At 59.4% G+C, this 26371-nt stretch overlaps 1 pseudogene across 1 annotated transcript; it reads left to right on the plus strand.

Moving 5' to 3' along the window:
* Positions 1 to 541: 541 nt before the first annotated feature.
* LOC129540276 (cilia- and flagella-associated protein 100-like) lies at positions 542 to 25204 on the plus strand (annotated as a pseudogene). Its single transcript, XR_016037748.1, has 16 exons — positions 542 to 904; positions 1278 to 1385; positions 7257 to 7331; positions 12153 to 12327; positions 14204 to 14271; positions 14343 to 14511; positions 14697 to 14776; positions 15075 to 15283; positions 15477 to 15495; positions 15683 to 16031; positions 18162 to 18204; positions 18277 to 18428; positions 21289 to 21424; positions 22370 to 22572; positions 23340 to 23436; positions 24232 to 25204. The product of XR_016037748.1 is annotated as a cilia- and flagella-associated protein 100-like (transcript).
* The last annotated feature ends 1167 nt before the right edge of the window (positions 25205 to 26371 follow it).

Genomic DNA, 26371 nt, shown 5'->3' on the forward strand with positions numbered 1-26371 from the left:
CCAGATCGCCGGGTCCGCCGCCCAGGTCCTGCAGAATGTTTGCTTCTGTAACTAGTTCCCAGCACGTGGGATGCTGCGGCCCGGGACCACGATTGTCAGAGCCGCCCCTCTAGGCTGTAAGGTTCGCTCGGCAGGAAGAGGCAGGTAGGTGGTGCAGTTGAAAAAATCAATCAGGAGAATGAAGGAAACGGCAAGAGGGGTGCGGACCAGGAAGGAAGCCCGCGCACGCTGGGCGGGGCGAGTCCGCTTCCAGCGCAGCCCCCCTGCGGCGCGGGAGCAGCCGGAAGGCCGGAGCCTTTGTGATGTCACAGCCCCGCCCACTGGGATGGTTGCCATGGCGACGTAAGCAGAAGGTCTGGGCTCGCGGAGCCCCGGGGCAGCAACTCAGAGGCTTCGGAGCGAGCGCCGGCGTGCGGAGCCGGTGGGTGCGCTCGGGACCTGGGCGGGAGCCAGGGGCGGGGTCGGGGCGGACACCTCGCGCGCCTTTCCAAGCCCCTGTCGCAAGGCTCCCTGCTCCTTCTCATCGCATAGCCAGCCGTCTAGCAACCCCTCTTCCCTCCAGGCCCATGCACCCTCGCCACACGCCCGGACGGGCCAGACATAGGTGTGGGGAGGCCCGGCCCTGCTACAAGCCGAGTACCCCGATTCCTTTCGTGGAGGCTGCAGCAAGCATGCGGCTGGAAGGATGCAAGCTTTGGAGTCAAGGACTTTCGGGCGGGAGTCCCAGCCTCGGCCCTTCCTGGCTGTGTGACTTTGGACAGTTTGCCTCTGTTTCCTCCTCTGCAGAATGCAGACTAGCTCCGCAAATAGTGAAAACAAGCCCCATGGTGGGGCGGAACGCTTGATGAGCTGCCAATGAGTGCCTGCCCCGGTCCTCAGGGAGCTTACATTCTGGGGGAATCAGGTCATCGACCGTTGTTAAAGGGATACATCAGCTCTTGGAAACTGGTTAAAGGGAAGAGGATGGGGTGGTGGGAAGATGCTTCTGGGGAGGGGCGGGCCTGAGCGCTGGGCGAGGGTGGGAGGGGCCGAGGCCGGTTGGGGGGGCGGTGGGTGGGCGGCTCTGCGGGCAGGACCAGCCCTGGGCTGCTGGAACCACGCGGGGCAGAGGAGGGAGGCGCTGCGGGTCGGAGCTGCAAGTGTCCCCATCCTGGTGAGCTTTGGGCAGGTGCCCGCTGTTCTCAGCAGCCGTCGGCGGAGGGCGGGCTGCGGGCTGCGGGCTGCGGGCTGCGGGCTGCGGGCTGGGCCCACCCGGCTCAGACCCTGCCTCTGCCCAGGTTGGGAGTCTCCTCTAGCCGATGTCAGGTTTCTCAGTGCACGCTTCCTCCTCGGCGCGATGTCGGAGATCCTGCCTCCTATGGTCTCCAAGAGCGTCACTTTCAACAGTAAGTGCCGGGCTGGGAGGGCTTGCACAGCGTCAGAGGCAGCCTTAGGGGGCCTGGGGCGGCGGGTTCAAGGTGGAATCAAGGCTACAGCGATTCTAAGCCAGGCCACGGACCGGAAATCACAGGCTTTGCCAACTTCCCTAGAAACTCCATGCTGTAATCCCTAGGGCTGCTGTAGCCAAGCCCCACCCCAGCCTGGGGCTTAACCCCCAGAGTGTATTGTTTCACAGCTGCGGGGACCTCGAGTCCGGGGCAGGGATGCTTCCATTCTGAGGCAGGAGCGGACCCTGCGCCCTGTGCGCGCGCAGCTTCCGGTGGTGTGCTCGCGCCCTCTGGCGGTGACTGGCAGAAGCGCCGCCTTGGTCTCTACCTCCATCTCCACTCCATCCTCAAGTTCGACGTGTGTGTCGGTTATTTCCCCTTCTTATTAAGGCTGTGCACACTCGCCCAGCGTGACCTCAGCAGAGTTACATCTGCAGCCACTCTCTTTTCAAGCAGGGTTGCATGCTATGGTGCCGGGCGTTGGGACTTCAGATCTTCAAAAGCATTCGTTTGAGGGGGGAACACAGCTCACCCCAAGACAGGCCTCGAGGAGGATGCTGCCGTGGAGGCGGGGCTCGCTCAGCCTTCCTGCAGCCTCAGCTGCTGGCCAGCCCCTCGCGCTGGAGGCCCGCACCTCCTCCCCGGGCTCCCGCTGAGTGGCCCCGGGCGTGGCCACGGGGCTGAGGGGCAGAACTGGCCACACACCCTCTGCTTTGGTTTACTGGTCCTGAGCTTCTGATTCCAAAGGGCGTTGAGAGCCCCCGTGTGAAACTCCACCTTCCTGGAGGCTCCGCTGTGTTCTCTCTCCCTCCAAGCTTGACGCCCGCCGTGCTCACACCTTGCACACATCCACACAAATGCACGCACAGCCTGTCCTTTTCTCACACCAATGGCCACACAACAGAAACGCTCCCTGTGCCTTCTTCCCCATCAACCCAGATGCTGTGCAGACTGCTGCTTATCAGACCTTGAGCTCCTGTAAACCCAGAGCTTCCAGCAAAGGCGCTTCCACGTGTGCGGGCACCAGTCTGTGTTGGCGGCTGCTGTCCATGGCTGTCCCTCTTACACTGTGTGCTTTACGCCCTCCCTCTTTCTCATCCGCTCTGCTCTGGAGTAAACTGAAAAATGAAGAAAGGTTGAACTGGGGTTCCCAGAAAAAAGATAGCTTTGAAATGTTTACAGATAACAAAATAACTCTAAATGCGCTCACACAAAACGATGCAACATAATGGTGCTGTTGACGGAAACAGTATTCACAACCTACAAGTTCGGAATTATGTTTCATTCCCTGGGGATATTTGGGCTTCCTAGGCGGTGCTCGTGGTAAAGAACCGCCTGCTAACGCAGGAGACTCAGGAGGTGGGGGTTCAGTCCCTGAGTTCGGAAGATCCCCTGGAGTAGGTAATGGCAGCTCACTCCAATAGACTTGCCTGGGGAGTCTCATGGACAGAGGAGCCTGGCAGGCTACAGCCTACGGGGACGCAAAGAGTCAGACCTGACTGAGCACACACAAAAGTTATGTAGAGAACCGCCTGCTAACGCAGGAGACTCAGGAGATGCCGGTTCAGTCCCTGAGTTCGGAAGATCCCCTGGAGCAGGAAATGGCAGTCCACTCCAATAGTCCCGCCTGGGGAGTTTCATGGACAGAGGAGCCTGGCAGGCTACAGTCCACGAGGACGCGAAGAGTCAGACATGACTGAGCACACACAAAAGTTATGTTTTGTTCAGTGTGAATTTGTAGGACTTCACACATGGGTGAAACAGTGAGAGAACTGCGACAAGCAGGGGAGGGAGGAGGCGGGCTGCAGAAGTTCTGCAGGTTGGGCGCAAGTTAGGGAGCCCTAACAGCTAAAGGTTAGTGTTAATGAAAGCAAACCAGGGAGCCCGGGTTAAGGAAGTTAGCGCTTCTTCAAGTGTGGGGAGATGCAAGAGTCTGGGCTCGCTGAAATCATTCCTTGCATGTGCCTGCCACCTCCCTGGGGCCAGTGTCCTTCCTTTTCCATTGGCACTGGCGCCCTGGGATCACAGGTTTTGTTCTCCTTCCTGGGTGCCCTGGAGGGCAGGAGTCACTTCAGACTGTGACTTCCTTGTTTATTGATGTGGCCGAAAATACTCCATTCTCAGAGGGGAGGGTGTTCTAGGCCTTGAGCTGGGGATGAGGTGAGGTGCTGGAGGAAGAGACAGAGGCCACTGTGGGCCAGGGTGTGGGGCCCTGTGGGCAGGGGGAGGACTGTTTGGCTCTGCTGGGATGATGGAGATAGCCCAGGTCTAGAGTGTGTGACTGGGGCACCATTCCTCCCACCTTGAGTGGGGGTTGGGGGGAGAAATGGCCACAGCTCCATCGAGACATGGCTAGTCCGTGCCCTGGCATTGAGGGCAGAAGACCTCGGTGGGGAGCTTGGCCAGGTGGAGGGGCTGGCCATACCAGAGTGGAACCCAGGCTTCCCAGGCAGGGCTGGTGGGAGCAGGGCTGCAGCACCCCTGCTTCTGGGAGACGCGACCTGTGGCTGGTCCCCCTGTCTCTGGGGGCTCCTGACATCCAGGCCAGAACCCGCCTGAGCCTCTTGGGTCCAGGGGTGGATTGGGGGGAAGTGATCACTGAGTGGATGGTGGTATCTCCCGAAGGTGAGACTGAGCGGGGCGAGGGGTCATTCCTGGTGAAGGAAGCGCACTGCCAGGGTCTAACCTGAGCAGGCTGGTCGGGGGTGGGGTGTGCTCCCCGATGTCTGCACCTCCTGCCCTGGGGACGACCCCGCCCCACGTGTAGGCATCCCTTCCCCTATCCACTGCTGACTGTAGGGGTGGGGCTGGATGCAGTCCTTTAATTTGGTGATTTAGGGAACATGGTTTTAAGTGACCCAGCCTTAGTCTGGGGAGCTGCAGAATCGGAATGTCCGAAGCCCGGGCTGGCGGCCACGTGTGGGCGCTCCTGTTCTGTGCCTGGAACTGTGCTGGAGTGCAGAGGTCAAGGGCACAGAGGCAGGCCTGCTCTTAGAGGGTTTGGGGCAGCGTGACCTGCTGCTCCCCTCTCTGCTTCTCAGACAGACCAGGCAGTCCCTGCACAGAGTGCCCCCCCACCCCCGCACGAGCTTACTCAGTGAGCCACCTCCCAACCCCACCATCCAGGGCTTTCCTGGGGTGCCCACACCTTCCCCACCCTCCTTCCCCAGCTTTATCTTCTAGTAGCCCTGGCCCCCTCCCCTCGCCGGTAGATTGTCATCTGCCTGAGGGCTGGGGGCTCTCTGTTTGCCTCTAAGGCTGCTGTCTTTTCCAAAACCCAGTACGCAGAAAGCTCGCCATGAAATTCTGTTAGGCTGCAAGCTTTCCCCAAGGGTCAGGACCTTCCGCCACTGCTTTCCAATGCCATGCTGAGTTCAGCTAGAGCGTTAGATGGGGATGAAGAAGCAAGACTCTGCTCACAGATGACGTGATCCTGTATGTGGAGAATCCCTGAGGAAGCTCTGTGTGCTCATAAATGAATGCAGCAGCACAGGAGAACACAAGGTCAGTACTCAAACGGGAGTTGTGTTTCCATATTCCAGCCGTGGACAGTCCAACTTGGGAGTTAAGGGGCAGTTCCATTCACGACGGCAATGAATAGAATGGATACAGCCATGAACAGTCCAACTCGGGAGTTAAGGGGCAGTTCCATTCACGACGGCAATGAATAGAATGGATATCCAGGAAAGGGGTAACGTCGTGGGAGACGAGCAAGCACGAAGACCCGGGAGTCAGTCTCTCCACCAAACCGACTCTCCAGCAGGCAGGCCCTGTCAGAACCCGGGACAGGACCTCCCCAGCTTCCAGGAGAGAAGTTAATGCCAAGGCAGGGGGATCCCGGGGGATTCTGGCATTTTGTGGTGTGGCTATGAGCCTCCAGCCTCCAGTCCAGCAGCAGTGGGGAGGGCGGCCTGAGTTCCTGGCGTGGCTTGCTGGTGCCAGTGTAGCAGGAAGAAGTCAGTTCTGACTCCATGTTGGAACTCTTTGTTTGACTTGCTTTCCGTCACTTTTGCTATCATAATCATACAGAACGGCCTGCCTCAGAGAATCCTGCCCCTCTGCCTGACTGTTAAGTGCCTTTGTCCAGAACTCTGTCCACCTATGGATGCAAAGGAGAAACTGACACACCCCCCTGCCTGAGGCTTGCCATTCTAGGAGATGTTTGCAGGATTAATGGCCTGTTCACGTTGCTTCCTCCTCTCCTGCCGTCTCTGATCTGTGAAAGAACCGGCGTCCAGACCCCACTAATTTGTGTCCGACTGTCTGCAACCCCATGGACTGCAGCACGCCAGGCCTCCCTGTCCATCACTGGTTCCCAGAGTTCGCTCAAACTCACGTCCATCGAGTGGGTGATGCCATCCAACAATCTCAGCCTCTGTCATCCCCTTCTCCTCCTGCCTTCCCAGCATCAGGGTCTTTTCGAGAGCCCACGAGATGGTTATTTTGAGGCGCTAGCTACCGTCTCCTCGATCTGCTGGCTCCCTGATTCAAATCTCTCATCTCTCAGTTTCACTGGGCTCTCACGTGGCTAGCAGAGCTAGTTGCACTTGGAAACACCAGGGTGGACAGCAAGGATCATCCTCCAAGTTGGGCTGTCTGATTGCTGAAGGGCCACACAGAGCCTGGAGCCACTTCCCTGCCATGTCTGTTGGTGGGAGTTTAGAAACGGGACCCCTTCTCTTGCTTTGGAGCCAGAGTCTTAGGAAATCTTTTCTTACAAATTTTATTTATTGATTTATTTTTGGAGAAAACCCAACCCCCATTGCAGCCCCATCGAGGAGCACAGACCCACGCCTCTTGTGGCACCTGGGCCATGGGAGTTTCTGGAGGGCAGGAGTGCCCAGGGGCTTGGGGCAGGGGGGCGTCGCGCCTGTGCTGTCCGAGCCCACCTCCCATGTCTCGGTTTCCTCGGTTACCGAGAAGCAGCAGCGTCTCCCGAGTCTTGTGGGGACCGCTCCAGAGCTGACCCAGGGAGGCCCGGGGTGGGGTGAGCTCCCGCCGTCCTGGACAGGCTGACACGGGGGAGACGCTGGGACGAACCCAGATGAAGGAAGAGCGTGTGGACAAGCGCCATGGTGGTGAGAAAGGCACCTCGAAGAGGGACCAGGATCCTGCACAGCAGGCTAGGCTCAGGGCTCAGGGCCGGGGGCCGTGGGGGCCGCTGCGGACAGGCTCTGCGCGGAGGAGGAGGGCCTGGCTGCGCGTCTGGGGACGCGCGAGGCACCGATGTGGCTGAGTTCCAGGCTCCTATAGGGCCCCTGGGGGATGTGTGGTGAGTTGTGGAGCGTTGGGGGAATTCAGCGCTGATGCAGGGTCATCTCCACAGACCCAGTGACCGGCAGGTGACGGCAGCCACCCACCTGCTCTCGCTGTGTTGCCTGACTGCCTCAGGAGGCGCCGTGGTGTCAGCCGACAGGGGAACGGCAGGGAAGGGTCTCCGCGTCTTCTACTGCACCTCTGGAGGCCTGAGGAGGCTCCTAGCAGAAGGGTTGGCTGGGCGGGTGTCAGAGGCTCAGAGCCTGTGACCTCTGTGAAAAAGCATCCTGCTCTGTCCATTGGAGCAAAGGGGAGGGGTGCCCAGCGGGAGTCACAAGCTGCCATCATGGGTCAGGCACGTGTGCTGGAACTTTTGTGGCCCGTTTTTTGCTCAGTCCTCAAGACTTCCTGGCAAAGTCAGTATAATCATCGCAGGTGTGGGAGCTAAGGGTCATCTGGCAGGTGAGACCCCAGGGCTGGAGCCTCTGAAGTCTCCCTGGTCTGATGCCATGTGCACAGCTCTCACAAGCTGCTGAGTCTTTTGCTGTGGCTGTCACTTTTGTGTCTCCCCAGAGCATGGCCCAGAATCCATGGACAATAGTCCTTCAGTCACTGAAGAAAAGAAGCAGCATGCGAAAAAAGGCAAAGGTAATTCTGGACCTGGGAGTGCTCGTCGTATCAGTGGGAGGCAAACGCTCACCCTCAGGCCCCAGATATCCTCAGATGTAGCTTCTGGTGGGAATAACAGTGAGAAAACGTTCTGTTTTCATTAGAAATTGGATTACTGAAACCTGAAATAACAGGAATGTAGGCAACAAAGTAGGATTTAGTTTTCCTCCAGTAATGAAGAGTGTGGAGCTCTACCAGAAGCAGTCCTACAAAATCTTCCAGGTGACCAGGTTCTAAGTCTTTCTGCTCCACCATCTTTACTTTTGGGTCTTTCAGCCACAAGGTTGTTGCCTGGTCAAAAAATGGTTGTGGCAGCTCCAGCCATCACATCTGCTTCCAGACAGAAGGAGGAAAGGGAAGGGCTAACTCAGCCATCCCCACCCAACAGTTTCTTGCCACACTCCATCTGTTATGGGACCATCAGTATCTGCAAGGGAAGCTGAGAAATGTAGCTTTTCAGTGAGTTGCAAGGTCACCACCTGTTAGGAGATAGAAAGGGATGCATCTGGCAGCACATGCCTTGTCCTCTGGGCCCTGCTGTGTCCTCCATGCCTTGGCTTCCTGGACTCCCTCCTGGTTCCCTGGCTGTCCGCACCCCCAGCCTGGCCCCACAAGCCAGTATGCTCCTCCTGCAGAGATGTGCAGCTCTGAGCATGTTGCTGAGCCTGTCCTTCTCTGGCCAAGCTCCCGCCCTGGGGCTGGGCTTCCCCATCCACCCTGCCCACGCCCACTTCCTCCTCCTGTTAGTTATCAAAACCCAAACCTGCCTAGAAGTAGAGACTGGAGGTCAGTGAACTCGTGTGCTCATCACCAGATCGGAAGCAGACGAGATTTAGCCATGTTTGCTTCACCTGTCCTTCTTCTCTTTTTTCTTTTTTTCTCTTTGGCAGAATATTTTACTGTTTCAAAATTTGTTGTTTCTTTTGAAGTGTAGTTGATTTACACTGTTGTGCTATATAGCAAAGTGACTCAGCTATACACATATATGCATTCTTTTTTATATTCTTTTCCATTATGGTTTATCCCAGGATATTGACTATCTGTGCTGTACAGTGAAAGTGTTAATCAGTCATATCTGACTCTTTGCGACCCCATGGACTATAGCCCGCCAGGCTCCTCTGTCCATGGGATTCTCCAGGCAAGAATACTGGAGTAGGTTGCCACTGCCTCCTCCAGGGGATTTTCCTGACCCAGGGATCGAACTTGCGTCGCTTATATCTCCTGCATTATAAGGTGGGTTCTTTACCACTCGTGCCGCCTGGGAAGCCCTGTTTTGGCTGCACTGGGTTTTAGCTGGGCACATGAGAGCTTTGTCTTCATTGTGGCGTGCGGGGTCTCTAGTTGGCAGCGTGTGAACCCTCAGTTGCGGCCTGTGGGATCTGGTTCCCTGACCAGGGATCAAACCTGGGCCCCCTCCACTGGCAGCACAGAGACTTAGCCCCTGGACCCCCAGGGAGGCCCCTGTGGCGCATGTGAGGCGCCGCGTCTGAGGGACGGCGTGAGGTGTCTGTCTTTTTCTCTCTGACTTCACTTCTGTGATCATCGCTGGTTGCATCCACGTCTGAGGGATAGCATAAGGTGTCTGTCTTTTTCTTTCTGACTTCACTTCCTGTGATCATCGCTGGTTGCATCCAAGTTGATACAGATGCTGCCAGGATAAACTCCAGACGTTATTTCATTCCTCCAGTGTGCATTTTTCAAATATCAGGATCTTTCTCACACGCCCAGAAGCAGATAACCAGGCCATCATCAGACTTTCCCGGTTGTCTCAGGAACGTCTTCCCACAGAAGACTTGTTCTCCTCCAAAGTCAGTTGAGATCTGAGCACCTTCAGTCTTGTCTAACCGAGCAGAGCAGCCTCCGTGCCCTTTCACCCTCTGTGCTTGCCTGGTGGGGACGTGGTCTTACTAACCCTACAGCATGACCCTGTGGTGAGTACATCTGCTCCCTTCCTGGTGGTGTCACTGAGGCTCTGTCTGTGGGCCCTGCATTTCCTCTGGCTCAGTGTTAACCAGGGTGCCTGAGAGAACCTGTGTCTGCCTTTGTGTGCACACACCCCTTCCCGGTGGGCTGTGTGCCTTCAGCTGCCTCCCTGGGAGCCACCTGTGAGCCCTGGGTTCGGCCTGATCCCGCGTTGCCAATCCCAGCTGTTCACCCACCAGTTTCTTCTACCCATGATGCTTGCACTGAGCTGAGCATGACATTAAGGGCCAGGGGTCTGCATTGTGGCTTGTCTGTCTGTCTTCACTGAGGTACCATTCCTATGCAGTGCAATGACAAACCTCCAGGTTACAGTTTGATCCATTTTGATAAATGTGTACAACTCTGCGTACAGCCTCCACCCCGTTTGCCATCTAGAACGTTCCCCTCCTTTCTCCCGAGGATGGATGATGGTCTGCTGTCCCCATCAGTTCAGTTCAGTTCAGTCACTCAGTCATGTCCGACTCTTCGCGACCCCATGGACTGCAGCACACCAGGCCTCCCTGTCCATCACCAACTCCTGGAGTTTACTTAAACTTACGTCCATCGAATCGGTGATGCCATCCAACCATCCCATCCTCTGTTGTTGCCTTCTCCTCCCACCTTCAATCTTTCCCAGCATCAGGGTCTTTTCAAATGAGTCAGTTCTTCGCAGCAGGTGGCCGAAGTATTAGAGTTTCAGCTTCAGCATCAGTCCTTCCAATAAATATTCAGGACTAATTTCCTTAAGGATGGACTGGTTGGATCTCCTTGCAGTCCAAGGGACTCTCAAGAGTCTTCTCCAACACCACAGTTCAGAACCATCCATTCTTCCATGCTCAGATTCCTTTATAGTCCAGCTCTCACATCCACACATGACGACTGGAAACACCACAGCCTGCCTGCCACCGGCTGGCTGCCGGGCACCTTCATAGTCCAGCTCTCACATCCACACGTGACCACTGGAAAAACCACAGCCTGCCTGCCACCGGCCGGCTGCCGGGCGCCCTCGGAGCCCCTGACGCTCCCCTTCTGTCCTTGTTCATCTCCCCACCGGTGACGGGGCTTCGCCGGCGGCAGGAGCTCCCCTCCCTTCAGTCCCCAGAGCACAGGTCCTGTCGCCCATCCTCTCCCTTCCTTCTTTCGTCCTGCTGGCCGCGTGGGACCCTTTGAGGTGTCTGAGGGCCTGGCTGGTCCAGCGGGTGCTCTGTGACAACCCTTCTGTGTGCACGTGCATCCCCGATGCGTTTGTGGGGAGAGATGGGCTCCGCGCCCTCCTGCTCGTCCACCATCTGCTGTTCTGAGGCTGTTTCCCCCGCGCGTACCAGGAGGACTGGAACTCCTGCTGGGATGTTAAACTTTAGAAGTTGTCACTGAACATCTACCAGAGCGACTGTACCAGCTCACGGCCCACCACCAGGTGTGAGGGCTCCGGTCACTTCGCGCCGCTCCAGCCCTGGGTACAGGCCCTTCCTTTCTGGGTTACCTTTCTGGCATGCCGCTGGGCATGCGTTAGCATCCCGTGTTCCCCGTGACCAGCGAGCATTGATGGCCATTGATGATTCTTCTCTATGAAGCACCTGCCTTCAGCCCACTTTTCTACTCGGTTGTCTGTCTCCTTAGTTTAATGATTCCTGGGCTTCCCTGGCCGCTCAATGGTAAAGCATCTGCCTGCTAATGCAAGAGATGCAAATTCGATTCCTAGGTCAGGAAGGTCTCCTGAAGAAGGAAACAGCCAATCTATTCCTGCATTTTTGCCTGGGAAATCCCACGGACAGAGTCCATGGGGTCGCAAAGAGTCAGACATGACTGAGCACATACAAATTTCCTTTTAATTTGAAGATTTTTTTTAAATGATGAACCCTGTTTCTTCCAAATTGAGGGTAGTAGGAAAGCAACCATAATTTTAAGCACAGACACACTCACACTCATACATGCACACACTCACCCCCCCACCGACACACTTCCCCTTCATCCAGCAGCGGCGCAGTCTGGACTTCCTTCTCCCAGCCTGGACCGGCCTCAGGGACCCTCTGCCTTCCTTCAGGGCTCCCTGCCCGCCCTTCCCACCCCATCCCCCCAGCACAGCCCCAGCCTGCTCACACTGAGGAGCCTCCCAGTGCCTTCAAACTGCAGACCTTTTCCCACTGGAATCCTCGCAGGTGACACTTTCCCAGTTTTTTTGTACCAGGACACACAAATCAGTGCCCACCACACATTAGAGGGGAACAGGCGTTGTTACTGGCAGGACCAGTGGGATGTTGGATTTGACCAGGGGAAGCTGCAAGCAGGCTCGAGCCAGCAACATCCTCAGGGCCTGGGGGCAAGAGGGGTGGGCATTAGGCCACCGGGAAGAAATCCCCCCAACCTGAGACCCCCCAAGTGAAGGGCTGGGGCGCTGCAGATCCCCAGTGACCCCCCAGCCCCAGGTCACCCCCAGTAAGTATCAAGCTTCCTTATCAAACTTGGAAACTCTGAAGATCCAGCTTCTCTGAGCCTTGGTTTGTCAGATTTAGAAATCACAGCCCAAGACATGTGGTTTAAGTGTGAGCTTCAGACAGATGAGGCAGTGAGTGTCCCTGCACCCCTGGACTGGAATCGCATCTGACCAGGGTTCCCCAGTTCCTCTGGTGCACTGCCTGCCTGCACCTCATTCTCCACAGGGAGATGCCCGTCACCCCGGGCGCTTCCCCCGGCATAGGGCACACGTGCAGGCCCCTACACCCCTCCAGGTGTGCGCCTCTGCCTGTGCCTGTCGCCTGATGGGACAGGCAGCGGGGAGGGTCCGGGCCCGGTCCGTCCGTCCCCACCCGACCCTGCCCTCCCGCCCTCCTCCCTCAGGACCGGGAGCAGAAGAAGAAGCTGTGGGTGCATGAGAAGATGACCTACTCGTCCAAGGTGTCTGCCAAGCACACCAGCCTGCTCCGCGAGCTGGAGACGGAGGACCAGGAGGAGCGGGCTGAGCAGCTGCGCAGCTTCCACGAGTAGGTGGCCTGGAAGTTCGCCATGACCCGAGGTGCACCCCGTCCCCCACCCCGCCCCCCCCGCCCCGTGGTCCCCAGCCCCCGTCCCCAGGCCCGCCTTCGCCCTTCCTGTACGAGCCGCACTTTTAGAGGGCTTGAGTCATGTGGGGTTGTGGTGCGGTGTGTGGGGGTGGGGGGGAAACAGGTCCTCTTCATGCCCGACCTCTGCCTTCCAGGCCGCAAAGATCAGTTCCAGATGCACTGCCAGCCTAGCAGCCTTTGAACCCTGGTGCTGCATGCAGTCAGAGTGCTGACCTGCACCGTGAGCGCAGGCTTGACTGTTGTCAGATGAGGCGTCTCACTCGGCTCGTCTGTCCTGGGCAAGTCAGCGTATCCTGCTCCTGCCTCTTCTGCTGATCACTAGCCTCGTGGGTCCTGGGATTCAGGTCTTCACTCACTGCATGTAGTGAGAGGGAGCTGTGTGTGTGAGCTGTTGTTATTTTCATCACCTGGTAAGAAGTCTGAAGGGCTTCCCTGGTGGCTCAGATGGTATAGAATTTGTCTGCAACACAGGAGACCCGGGTTTGATTCCTGGGTTGGAAAGATCCCCTGGAGGAAGGCATGTAACCCACTCCAGTAGTCTTGCCTGGAGCATCCGTGGACAGATGAGCCTGGTGGGTGGGCTACAGTCCATGGGGTCACAAACAGTCGGACATGACTGAGGGACAAAACAAGGAAGTCTAGAGTACTAAACATATGCATTAGTGTTCTACCGATGAACTATAAACCAATAAGCTTAAAGAACCAGTTGAGGTCAGGGTCCTGGACCCCTTGGACTACCGGGGCCCTGAATGTGAACATGGAGAGACCCCAGCCTCCACCCCTGACACCGAGGCTTGTTATGTCAAGTGTGGACATCTGCCTGTGTCTTGTCTCTGCCTCCACCGCCTGTTATTGCTAAGACCCGGGAGCCACAGGGGGCATCTAAGTGGGCAAGACTGGACCCAGCGGGTCTGACTTCCTTGAGGAGCTCAGGACGGCCAGGCCAGGCGTCTCGACTTAAATCAGGCCTCCTGGACCACAGCACGTCCTTCTGGAAAGGAGCGGGTTTGAAGGACAAGGCCAAGAGCCCACACTTGCATCCACAGCGTGGGTGCCCCAGCCCGTGCTCTCAGAAAGGCCGGGAAAGAGACCCCGTGGGCCTTGACCCCAACTGCGATGCCTCGCTGCTCGTGCTCCAGAAGGCGGCCCTGATACCCACCCCAGCTTCCTCCCACCCGGCTGAACCCTGCCAGGATGGACTTAGCCTCTGGAGGCTTGTGCGTGTGCTCAGATGCTCGGCTGTGTCCGACTCTTTGTGACCCCATGGACTGTGGCCCACCAGGGTCCTCTCTTCATGGGATTTCCCAGCAAGAACACTGGAGTGGGGTGCCATTTCCTTCTTCAGAGGATCTTCCCGACCCAGGGATCGAACCTGCGTATCTCCTGCCTTGGCAGGTGGATTCTTTACCACTAGTGCCACCTGGGAAGCCTTGCTGGAGGCTTAGGGTGCCCCAATTAGAGATCTTGCTGCCTTGTTTTCTCTCTCACCACCCCCTCCTGTTACTGTCCTGGCCAATAGACCTTTCATCATGACATCCAGCCAGGTGAAACTTCCAGGATGGGCTGTCCAGAGCCTCATTCTAGGGAGAAGGGTGCTACAAGCAAGAGCAACTCAAGTCAGACGCAAGGAAGGACTTCCCACCTGGCCAGACTCCAGCCATGGAGATGCTTTGTATCTGCACAGCCTGGAGGCGGAGCTCGCTCCGTCGCGGTCCCTGTTGTGACCCAGGCCTCAGGACCGCCTGGCTCACGGGTCCCCGGCCACTGCCTGGGGGGGTTGCTCCCACTGCCCGCCCACCCCCAGATGCCTCACGCCTTTCACTACAGAAAAGAAGCTGGAGCCCAACGACATCAACAGCTACGTGGGCCGGAACCAGCAGATGCTTCTCATCCAGGTAGGCTGGCTGCCCCGTGGGCCCCGTACCCTGTCCCCGTGGGGCCTGTATCATACCACTCCTGCCCTCAGTACGCCCTGGATATGAAGCGGAGCGAGATCCAGCGACTGGAGAGGCTGGCGGCCCAGGAGGGAAGCTGAGCTGCCGCGGGTAGAGACATTTCTGGAGAAGGACGCAGCCCCGTTCGACGAGTTTCTCAGGGAGAACGACCGCAGCTCTGTGCAGGCGCTGAGAACGTGAGCCCCACGCTCGGGCCTGGCCCAGGTCTGCATGCCCACCACTCCCCCAGCCCGCCTGCAGCAGCCGTGGACGGACCCTTGCCCTCAGTTCAGGCCCCTGCTTGGCAGCTCCCCCACCTGCAGCCCTGACCGAAGGCGGTGTGGACACTCCCCTGAGCCCCTTCCCCTCCGCCCCCCTCCCCCAAGGCTGACAAGGAGTCCAAAGCCAAGATGGACAAGATCCTGGAGATTCGTGAGCCGACCACCCAGATCATGAACATCAAGAGGTGAGTTCAGGGGGAGCACTGGCCCTGCCGTGTCTCCCAGAGCCCAGGGAGCTCCGCGCGGCACACCGCTCTGCACCCCGATCATGTCCGGGAGCCCAGGCCCTGCGGGTGACCGAGGCCAGGACACGGGGCAGGGCCCACCCCGAGGCCTTTCTGCCCCGGGAGTGGCGGTGACCTGGGGACTGAGCGGTGCTGCCCCGCAGGCCGGCCTTCTCTCCTGCGTGCAGGGTCCGGGTTGCCTCCCCTCCGAGGGGCCCAGGGATGGAGCCTGACCTCGCCTGTCCCCTCCCGGGTGCAGCGAAATCTCCGAATCTGAGGACGCGCTGCAGCAGCACAAGGTCCACAGGGACTTCCTGTACTAGCCGGAAGTGTCGCCCGGGAGCGGCTGGAGGAGCGGGAGGAGGAGCGCTCGGCTCTGAAACGGGCCACGGAGGCGGTAGAGGCCTTCGAGAGCCTGCTGCTGTCCTCACTGGGGAACAAAGGTAGGAGGGAGGGGAGGGTGCACCCGTGTCCACTGGCCAGGCCTCTCCATCTCCCAGAGCCCCACACCCCTCCAGGCCTCTCCATCCCCCAGAGCCCCACCCCCTCCAGGCCTCCCCATCCCCCCAGAACCCCCCCCCCCGCCTCTCCATCTCCCAGAGCCTCCCCCCAGGCCTCTCCATCCCCCCAGAACCCCCCCAGGCCTCTCCATCTCCCAGAGTCTCCCCCCAGGCCTCTCAGTCCCCCCAGAGCCCCACCCACCTCCAGGCCTCCAGATCCTCCCCAGGCCTCTCCATCCCCCAGAGCCCCCCAGGCCTCCCCATCCCCCAGAATACCCACCCCCGGGTCAGGCCTCTCCATCCCTCAGAGCCCCCCACCCCCCCAGATCTCCCCATCCCCCAGAGCCCCCCAACCCCCACTGCTCAGCCCACATACTCTGGGAGGTCGTCAGCCAGCTCTCCGAGCAGCCCTGCCACTTGGGGAGACCACGGGCAAGTGCCTGGGACCCTGAGCCTCTCCTGGCTTCCCACAGGACTGGAGATCAAGGGGAAGTTGAGCTCCAGAGGTATGTGGTGGCCCCCGGCTGGAGGGGCCCCACTCTGGGCTGTGGGGATGGGCAGGTGGACAGCCCCCCTCTGCTTCCACCAGAGGGGCAGAGCCCCAAGAAGCCTTCCAAGCTCCTGCAAGTGATGCGGCTGCACCAGGCACTGTCCATGACCGTCAGCCAGCAGCAGGGCACCCTGCCCAGCGTGCCCAGCGGGGTGGAGTCCAAAAGGTGAGTGGGCATGGGGAGGGGGTGATGGAGGAGACTGGCCTGCTGGGGAGTGGCCCCCAGTGGTGCCAGCTCAGAGTGCCTGGAACAGGGAAGAGGCTGAGGAAGGGCCATGTCCAGCCTGGAGGGTCTAGAGTTAAACGTAAGCCTCAAAATCGAGGTGTTTCCTGAGCAGACACTTACGTTCCTGTGATTTGGTGAACTTGAGCTTGGGGTGGCCCACGTGGGTGCTGCTGGGACAGTCAAAGGTGCATGGCGGAGGCAGCCAGGGGGGTACTTGGGAGAGGACCCGCCTGCCCGGACCCTCAGAGTCCAGAGTGCTGGCCGGGGGGCTGGCAGAGCCCGTGAACCTTGAAAGGGAAGCAGGAAGTGTCTGGATTTTCATATAAAATATCCCAAACTTTAATTATGACAGTTATTTTCAAGTCTTATGCAAAACACGGTAAGGGACAAACCAACTGACCAGATCCAGCTCTGGTGACTCACCCTGTAGCCCCTGCAAAACCCCCTTGGGGACCACCGAGGTGCCCTGGGACCTGTCCTGAATGTCTTCCTGCGATTCCCTGACACCCCCCACACACACACACGCCGTGATGACTGACCGCAGGACCCGCCTGCCCCACCGCCGCCTCCGGGGCCCCCTGCCCCTCCAGCACAGTCACTGTGCACCCCAGCCTCTCTGGGCACGCTCCCCACAAGGTGCGGAGGGGCGGGGGTGCCTGGCAGCCAGGCAGGGCTTCACCCTGGCCTTGCCTCAAGTCCCTGCCCTGGGGTCCGGGGCTGCAGAGGCCAGGAAGTTTCAGCAGGGTTCCGACACAATCAGACCTGGGTCTTGTACCTTTCTCTCTGATTTTGTGGTGCACGTGGCGAGTCACCAAGCACACAGGCCAGGCACGTGCAGAGGTTAGCTCTGGTCCCCATAACCCCTCCGTGCCGGGCTGTGGTCTCCAGCTCCGGGATCGGATGTGTGTGCCTCCTCTGGCGAGGTGCCCTCAGCCTTGGAGCTCCTGGCAGCAGGGAAATTCCCTGGAAGCAGAGGTCTGGGACCTCCTCCTGCCAGCCCCGTGACCATGGCCATTGTGCACATCTGGGCAAGTTGTGGGCCACACAAGGCACTTGGCTGGGAGGGCGAGTCAGAGCTAGAGTCCAGCCTGGCCCCAGGCTGTGTCCTCTTGGAAGGAAGAGCCTCAGAAGGGCGCCTTCCAGGCCAAGAGTGACCTTGGGCAGGTGACTGGCTTTCTGACGGCAGGGCTCTCGTGTGCCGATTCGGTGGCATCTGTGTGCGTGGGGCGCCCTGGTGGCTCAGACGGTAAATCCGCCCGCCAGTGCAGGAGATGCAGGTTCAGTGCCTGTTCTGGGAAGATCCCCTGGAGGAGGAAACGGCAACCCCCTGCAGTATTCTTGCCTGAGAAATCCCACGGACAGAGGAGCCTGGTGGGCTCTAGTCCACGGGGTCGCAGAGTAAAGTCAGCGTGCACACAGGCTGAGGCACAGGCCTGGCGGTGTCCTCGCCGTCGGCGGGGCCCCGTGATGCCAGCTCTGCGCTCCAGGAAGGCTGAGCTGGGGTCTCGGAGGTCTCGGCCCAGCCTCCTGCAGCTGCAACCCGGCCTCACCAGCTCCGGGGGCGGCAGAGCCTGCGTGTCCATACAGGGTGCAGGCTGGGAGGGGTGATGGCAGCAGGACTGAGGTTGGCCAGGTCCCCCCAGTGCTTGCAGCCCTCACAGCCTTCCCTGTGGCCACTGGGCCGTGCGTGTCCAGCAAGGTCCCTGACGTGTGGTGTGTCACAGCAGCTGTGAGAGGGGCCAACGATGACACGTGCTAAGGAGGGAACGGGGCATGGAAGGCCCAGGTGGGAGGGAAAGAGCGGGGACCGGGGGCGGGGTGGGAGCCATGGGTCTGAGATCGGATTGGCTCCTGGATCTCAGGAAGGAGCTGCTGGGGCTGGCAGCCTCGAGGCGGGAGCCGTGCTTTATTCTAACCAGAGTGAGAGGGACTGACCGGGCATGGTGTGACCGGGGCCACAGGAGGGGCCGAGAGGAGGCTGGGGCCACGGCCTCGGCTGCCGGGGGGACAGAGGACGGAACGAGGGCTGGTTGGGGAGGTGCCCCAGGCCCCGACCCCGTGTCCCCGCAGGTCCAGCTCCACCCTCCCTGTGGAGGACGACCTCGATGGGGAGGTGAGTGCCTGCTCACGCGGGGCTGCGGGGCGGGGCCCGCTGACCCGGGGCCTCACCCGGCTCTGCTCGCAGGAGCTGGAGCTATACTTCACAGACCCGCAGCAGCTCCTCGACGTCTTCACAAAGCTGGAGGAGCAGAACCTGTCCCTGGTCCAGAACACCCAGGAGATGGAGGAGGCCCTGGAGGAGCTGAGCTTCACCCTAAAGAACACCCAAACCCGCATGTAGGTCTCAGGCAGGGCTCCGCGGCCAGGTGGCCCACCCTGCCCTGTCCATGGTGCTGGCCCTGCCGGCTCTGGGGAGAGGCCGGGTCCTCTTGGGCCCGGAGCTGAGGTTCAGAGTGGGCCAGGCGGGTGGAGCCCTGAGGGGCTGACCTCTCCCCACCCTGGAGCAGCCTGCAGTCAGGAGGGGGCATGTCCACGGACACCCCCCAAGGTGGTTTTGTAATGATTATTTTACTGGCTCAGCAGTAAAGAATCTGTCTGCAATGCAGGAGCTGCGGGTTCCATCCCTGGGTCAGGAAGATCTCCTGGAGGAGAAAATGGCAACCCACTCCAGTATTCTTACCTGGAGAATCCCATGGACAGAGGAGCCTGGTGGGCTACAGTCCTTGGGGTTGTAGAGTCCAACATGACTGAAGCGACTGAGCACACGCGCATTTATTTTACTAATGATTATAATGATTAGCACTGTTATTTGTTATTTAATAGTAGTAATATGATCCAAGCTACTTGACTCTCCAGCCTTCATCATGTAGTGTTTCCTGCCCAGCGTTGGCTCAGAGCAAGTTTTCTGGAACAGAAAGAGGCGTCAGTTTTATTAGCCTGTTTGGGCAGGGTCTGGCTCCAGGTGAGGCCACCTGGGAGCAGGGGATCACCTCTTTACTCCCAAACCTTGAGTAAGCACCCATTCTGGATCAGGCCAGGGTCTGGGCCCTTTGTAAATAAGGTAAACCCTGCCCCATGAGCTGGCAGCCCAGGGGAGAAGACTTCGAGGCACACAGATTTGCCTTGTGGGTAGTAACACATGCTAGGGGTAAAGGGTCCTATGAGGAGGAGGTTGAAGTGGAGGTTGGTGGCAGATGGGAGAGGGCAGGGGAGGCTCCCAGGGAGGGTGTCCTTTCAGCCATGGACTTCCTGAGTGATGGGACACCACAGGGAATCTTGGGGGAAGAGGGAACCGCGTGCAAAGGTCCTGAGGTGGAGCCAGCCCACAGCTCTGACCGCTTGTGTGCTCACATCCTGTTGACCAACATCCTGCCTTGGATAATTTCCTACCAAGAGTCTCCAGAATAATGCTGAAACACGAGCTCTCAGGAAAGACTGTGTTTCCTGCCAGTGCAGAAGGTACAACAGACTCGGGTTCAATCTCTGAGTCGGGAAGAGCCCCCTGGAGAAGGGAACAGGTACCCACTCCAGTATTCTTTCCTGGAGAATCCCATGGACAGAGCAGCCTTGCAGGCTCCAGTCCAAAAGACTGGACTGGGATCGAAAAGAGTTGGATGTGACTGAGCACACACACAGTGGGGAAAAGGCATCTTTTTATCCCAAACACCTGGGAAAGAAATAGAAGAACACAATTACCCGCCCCCCACACATCTGGTCCTTGTAAAAGGGGCGCTGGCTGCAGGGTCACTCGTATCCAGGCACTGGATGCAGAGGAAGCTCTAAGGAGCAGGCTGGACTCTTGGCAGTCATGCACCACTGGGAGATGCGCCACTGACTCTGCAGGGGACACTCAGGGTTGAGGGGAGGTCCAGCCTCTGTTCTTATCCTGGGTGCCCTGCTTGCCTCCCACAAGGGCCCGGGCCTTGAGGGAGGGTGTGTGTGAGCTGCAGGTGATCCACCTGGCCACCCGCCTCTGAAAGCCTGGGAGGGCTTGCTGGACCATCTCCGCCCCCCTCACACTCAGGCTCCTGGCCTCAGCCCCACAGCCATGGGGCTGCATTCTGGAGGGCTGCCAGGGGGCGGAGGCCTGTACCCCGTCACCCGTGCTCATGACAGAGGGCAAAGGAGCCGCTCCCATGGCACTTTGTCTAAACACAGGAAAATGTCGGTGGTTCTGTTCACCTGGGCAGAGCCTCAGAACAACCGTAGGGAAAGGGGCACCTCTAGACCCCACAGGCACAGCTGGCTGAGTGACTAGTGTCCTGCTTACTCTGGTCAGGACTGGCATGCCGCTGCCCACACTGGCCAGACCCATGCCAACTATAAGAGCCAGGGTTTCTGCTCCAGAAACCCCAGCAGACAATGCATGTCTGCCATGACAGACCTAAGAAAAATTTAATATGTTTCATATAAAAGGTGATTGTTGCAATCCTATTCCTAGTGAAAGTCACTCAGTCGTGTCCGACTTTGCAACCCCATAGACTATACAGTCCATGGAATTCTCTAGCCCAGAATACTGGAGTGGGTAGCCTTTCCCTTCTCCAGGGGATCTTCCCAACCCAGGGATCGAACCCAGGTCTCCCACACTGCAGGCGGACTCTTTACTAGCTTAGCCACCAGGGAAGCCCCTAAGAGGATTAAAAACTTGGGCTCGGAAAACCCTGTCCAGTGAACGTCCACAGCAGCATTGTTCCCAAGAGATTAAAGGTAGAAACTGTCTAATGTCCACTGAAGAATGACTCTGGCAAAGCCTGGTCTCCCACGTGGTGGACTACAGTGGTCGTAAGAAGAAACGAGGCTCTGACCAGGCACGTTACAGGAGAGACAGACCTGAAAACACAGTGCCGGGTGAAAGAGGCAGACACAAAGGGACAGACGCCACAGGGCTCCGTGTTTATGTCCAGGAGAGACGGAGTGGAGGGGGTGGGCGAGAGTGACTGGGGGCTTCTCTCCAGTTAATGACACTGTCCTGAAACTAGATTATGATGGTCACGAAAAAAATTGGACATTTCGAAAGAATTTTATGGTGAATTCTATACCTCAATAAGGCAGGTTTGGGTTTTCCCTTTTTTTTTTTAGCGTGGATTGTTAAAGATGTTAGATTTCCCCTGCGTCTCACCAGGGCCTCTGAGGCTGGGGCTCTTGGCCCTCAGCATGCGGCAGGGCCAGCAGGCTCAGCGGTGCTGTTGCCCTTCAGGGACCGGGAGGTGAACCAGCTGAAGCAGTGGATCGCCACGCTGATGACTTCCATTGCCAAGGAGGAGGAGATGGCCGCGGAGCTGGAGCTCAAAGCCCGCATCTTCCATTTTGGTAAGTTCAAGGGTGTTCAGGAGGTAAGGACCCCGGATGGGCAGATGGCAGCGGTGGGCACGTGGCCATAGCCCCAGTGGAGGGTGGAGTCATCCCCACCAGAGGGGCCTAGACCGCGGGAGAGCCAGCCCGGAGGCACGTGGTTCTCCAGGGCTGCCGTGGTCCTTGCCACTCGCCAGGCTCTGGGCTTGACCCACGGGCACCACTGGACATGGCCCTTGGCCCCAAATCAGAACCAGCCGTGTGTTCACGCCCCATGAATGGGCAGCTCCTCAACACCCCTCCTCCATCCCTCCTTCCTTCCTTGAAATCATCTGCTTCTTAAACACTCAGTGCGTCTGAAAGTGACCCTGCAGGGAGGCAGGCAGGCACGTCCCCAGCCAGGCCGGGAGGGTGAGAGGACTCAGAGCACGGAGCCCAGGGGCCCAGGGCCTGCACCCAGCTTCCTAGTTCATTCGATTGCTGTTGAGACCCTCCTGCCTTCCGGGCCAAGTACCCGGAGCCCCGAGAGCGGGCCGGGCATCTACCCCCAGACTACCAGGCACCAGCTGTACCCTGTGCCCCCTGCCCCCCGCCCCTCCCTCTTGGCCACCCCAGGGGACAGGGGTGTTGTGTCTTCTGAACATCAGAACAGGCTGAGAGAGGCGGGTCGTCTAGCCGAGCACTACAGAAAGCAGGCCACAGAACGTGGTCCCGGGGCAGGGGCAGAGTAGGTCACGGGGCCTCAGTGGGCACCCCCTGTCCAGGCAGAAGCCCCAGTAGGCACTGGGACCCGGGATCTGACTGACCACAGAGGCCCAGGGTGCGGCCCTCTGCCCAAGAGAAGCCCGACTGTCTAGCTCTGTGCCCCCTGACTTCCTGAGCACCGCCTGCCGGCTCGGCAGAGCCCCGGAAGGTCAGCTGGCTGAGGCGTGGGGGCAGCCCGGGCCCGCGCGGCCCCGCTGGAGGGAGGCCTGCCCACCTCACAGGACAAGCTGCTGGAGAGTCTTAACTGCAAGGTGCTGGACGTCTACCGGCACCGCATGGGTGGCCAGCAGGAGTCCAGCCTGGACACCGTGCAGATGCTGGCCACCATCGAGCACCAGCTGGACCAACTGCTTGAGAACCTGGAGCGCATGCCCCCAGCCCGCATCGAGCAGGCCGAGAAAGCCAAGGAGAAGGAGAGGCGCCTCCGGTGCGTGGGGGGGCCCTGCACATCCCCACCAGCTCTGGACTGGCCCTGAGGACAGGGGCACGCCCTGGGGCTCCCCGCTGGGAGGGGGTGTCTGGCTCACACCCCACAGGCTCAGCCCAGTGGGAAAGGTCCCTCCATTGGGAGAGGCATGTGGTGGCCTTAGGGACCCCGGAAGCAAAGTGATGGGCAAACCCCCACCTCCCACACCCAGCCGCCGAGGAGAAGGGACAGTGAGAGGCACTTTGCGGGCAAAGAGCTATACTGCCCGAGCCCGGGGAGGGAAAGGGCCGGCCTGAGAGCCGCCGAAGGGGAGTCAACGAAGGGTGTGCCCCGTGGGCCCGATGGGGTGCAGGCCAGTTCCCAGCCACCTGGGTCATTCGGTCCCAGCAGAGTCCTGAGGCACGGCCATCTGCGATCAGCCATGTCTTTCCCACACACAAGGGCTCTCCCCCTGGGTCCCCAGACCCTGCTCAGGCAGGCACTGGACAAAGATTTGGTGGCCTTAAGTACAGACAGGAGGACTCGGGACTGCTGACCTTGCTGGGGCCTGGGCTTTCAAGGTGGCGATGCATCAGTGACCAGGGAGGGGAAGCCAGGAACCTGGGCCTTCCGGGGGGAGATGAGCTTCGAGCCAGGCCCTCCCAAGCAACCAGGGCCAGAGCCATCAAGGAGGTGGGGCAGAGCTGCGCTGAGGCCTGAGGCTGCGTGGGGAGGAGCTGGTGGCCTTCTCCGGGCCTCTGGTCGTTAACCTCGCCCTTTCTGCACCGACTCTGGGAAGAGAAGGCGAAGCTGCAGAAACAGCTGCAGGAGGAGCGACTGCTGCGCGCACAGACGCGAGCCCAGGCCGACGTCAAGAAGAAGGTAAGCGAGGCCCCGAGGAGGCGTGGCCCGGGGCGTGGCGGTGTCGAGGGGGCGTAGCGTTGTCGAGGGGGCGTGGCCAGGAGGTCTCATGGCTACAGACCCGCCAGGTCTCTCCCACTTTTGTAGACACACTTGCTGGGGTCCTGTGGGGAGACGGGTCACCAGAGCAATGTCAGGGTGGAGCCAGGGTCCCCATCTCAGGCCTGCTCCCCGCCACCTGCCCCTGAGGACCTACTTCCTCCGGGCAACCTCCCAACCCTCCCTAGGAGCACTGGTGCCCACAGCTCAGTGCCTCCCTGGGGTCCCACCTACATTCCAGCCAGACCCCAGGCCAAGGCCATCACCCCTCACTCACTGAGGGTCCCCCAGCCACTGCGTCCCCCACCCACAGCGTACGGGCCAGAGTAGCCACTGGCGTGCTGCACTTGTGGTCCCGAAAGAGTCCCGATCCTGACCCTGACCCGAGGACCAGTGTGGACCCCACGGAGTCTCTCCTGATCCTCGAGGCGAGAGAGATGACCCTTTAGCCTGGCGTCTCCCGAGTTTCCGGGTGCCTCCTTCCTGCCCCGCCCCCACTCACCCAGGGCCAGCACCCTGGCGTGCAGGCCACATAGATTTCCCTACCCCGGCCCTCTCGGAGGCCCTGGCCTGTCCGCAGACCACACATGACCTCAGCCACTGGAAAGGCTGGGCTGGGCCTGGGCCCCAGGCTCCCGTGCGCTCAGGGCAGGTGTCCAGCCTCAGCCCGGGTACAGTGAGGCCGGGGTGCAGGCTCACGGCGTCCCCTCCCTGCAGCGGGGCAGGAGGCTAGCGTGCCGATCCCGGCCACCCGCCCTGAAGACCACGGAGCAGTCCAAGCACGAGCTGATGGACAGGGACAGGGAGGAGCTGCTGTTCTTCACGTAGCGCGCGGGCCTCCCGCTGGCTGAGCAGAAGCAGACGGAGGCGTGGGGAGCAGAGGCGGAGCCTGCACGCCCGCACGGGCCCCTCACCGCCCACGCTGTGCCTTCGGACTCACCTGAAATAAAAGCGGTGTCGCTCGGGCGCCTCCAGGCCTGTCTCGGGAGGCGGACACAGTAACAAACTCAGTCTCCGCTCATTGTCACTCAAACCAGGAAGTGATAAGGGTTAGAGGAAGAGATGGTTAGATGGCATCACCGGCCGAATGGACTTGAGTGTAAGCAAACTCCGGGAGATAGTAGAGGACAGGCAAGCCTGATGGGCTGCAATCCGTGGGGTCCCAAAGAGTCAGACGTGACTTCGTGGCTGAACAGCAATGCTAAGGGGTGAGCCCGTTTGGACTTCCTGTCAGTCAGCTGCTGAGACAGACGTGACTGGGGTGGGATCAGTTGCAGCTCTGCACAGGGTGAGATGGGAGATCCGCTGCACGTTAACCTGAGGTGACGGGGTAAAAATAAAAACGCCAGTGTAAACTGAGGTGATGTGTGGGGTCCCCCCTAGATCCACCCTGGGATCTTCTTCAGCTCCACCCAGTGCTGATGGGCTGCACGATGACTCTCAGCGGCCAAAGAACAAGTGTGGGAACAAGCACGGTTACTCTTAAAGTGAGACGTGGGCTCAGAGCCAGGCTCTCTGAGACTCGTCGTGACGTTCATCCATTTTCCACCTGAGGGATGTAGAGGGTCATCTCTAGGTGGAAACAGTGGAGGTGCGGGGTCAGCTCGTCTCCACCACAGGGTGAGGTGTGGGGTAGCCCCAGCTCTGCAGTGGGCTGAGGCCTGGGATCCACCCAGCTCCACCGTGGGGTGAGACGTGGGCTCAGAGCCGGGCTCTCCGAGACTCGTCGTGAAGTCTATCCATTTTCTACCCGAGGGATGTAGAGGATCATCTCTAGGTGGAAACTGAGTGGAGGTGCAGGGTCAGTTCATCTCCACCACGGGTGAGGTATGGGGTCAACTTCAAATCCCCATGGGGTGAAGTGTGGTGTCCTCCCCAGCTCCACCGTGGGGTGAGTTCTGGGATCATACTCCAGCTCCACTGTGGTTTGAGGTGTGAAGTCCACCCCAAACTCTTCCATGTTGTGAGGTGTGGGTTCCTCCCCAAACTCTACCGTGGGGTGAGGTGTGGAGTCAGTCCAAACCCCACTCTGGGGTGCAGTGTGGTGTCAACCCAAGCTCTACCGTGGACTTAGGTGCCAGGTCTGAACCAAATTCACAGAGGGGTGAGGTGCGGGTTCAGCCCCAGCAACACTGTGGTCTGAGGTTGGGGTCAGCCCTAGCAGCTCCATGGGGTGAGGTGTCATGTCATTTCCACCATGAAGTGAAGTGTGGGGTTCAGCCCCAGATCCACTGTAGTGTGAGGTATGGGGTCAATCCTCACCTCTTCCATGGGTTGAGCTGTGGTGTCAGCCCCAGCTGCACCAAGGGCTGAGCTACTGGGTGAGCCCCACCATGGGATGAGGTGCGGGTTCAGCCCCAGCTCTACTGTGGGATGAGGTGTAGGGCCTGCTCCAGCTCCTCCATGTGATGAGGTGCGGGTTCAGCCCCAGCTCCACCATGGGGTGAGGTGTGGGGCCTGCTCCAGCTCCTCCATGTGATGAGGTGCGGGTTCAGCCCCAGCTCCACTGTGGGATGAGGTGTGGGGCCTGCTCCAGCTCCTCCATGTGATGAGGTGTGGGGTCAGCCCCAGCTCCACCATAGGATTAGGTGTGAGTTTAGTCCCAACCCCACTGTGGGGTGAGGTTTTCGGTCAGCCCCAAATCTACCATGGGGTGAAGTGTCGGATCAGGGCCAGGTCCACCATGGGTTGTGGTCTAGGGTCAGACCCAGCTCCACCGTGGGATGAGGTGTAGGGTCTGCTCCAGCTCCTCCATGTGATGAGGTTTGGGGTCAGCCCCAGCTCCACTGTGGGATTAGGTGTGAGGTCAGTCCCAACCCCACTGTGGGGTGAGGTGGGGAGTCCAACCTCAGTTCCT

This window comes from Moschus berezovskii, chromosome 6 (genome assembly GCF_049115385.1).
Source record: "Moschus berezovskii isolate FMDL1 chromosome 6, NW_MosBer_1.0, whole genome shotgun sequence".
NCBI lineage: Eukaryota > Metazoa > Chordata > Mammalia > Artiodactyla > Moschidae > Moschus > Moschus berezovskii.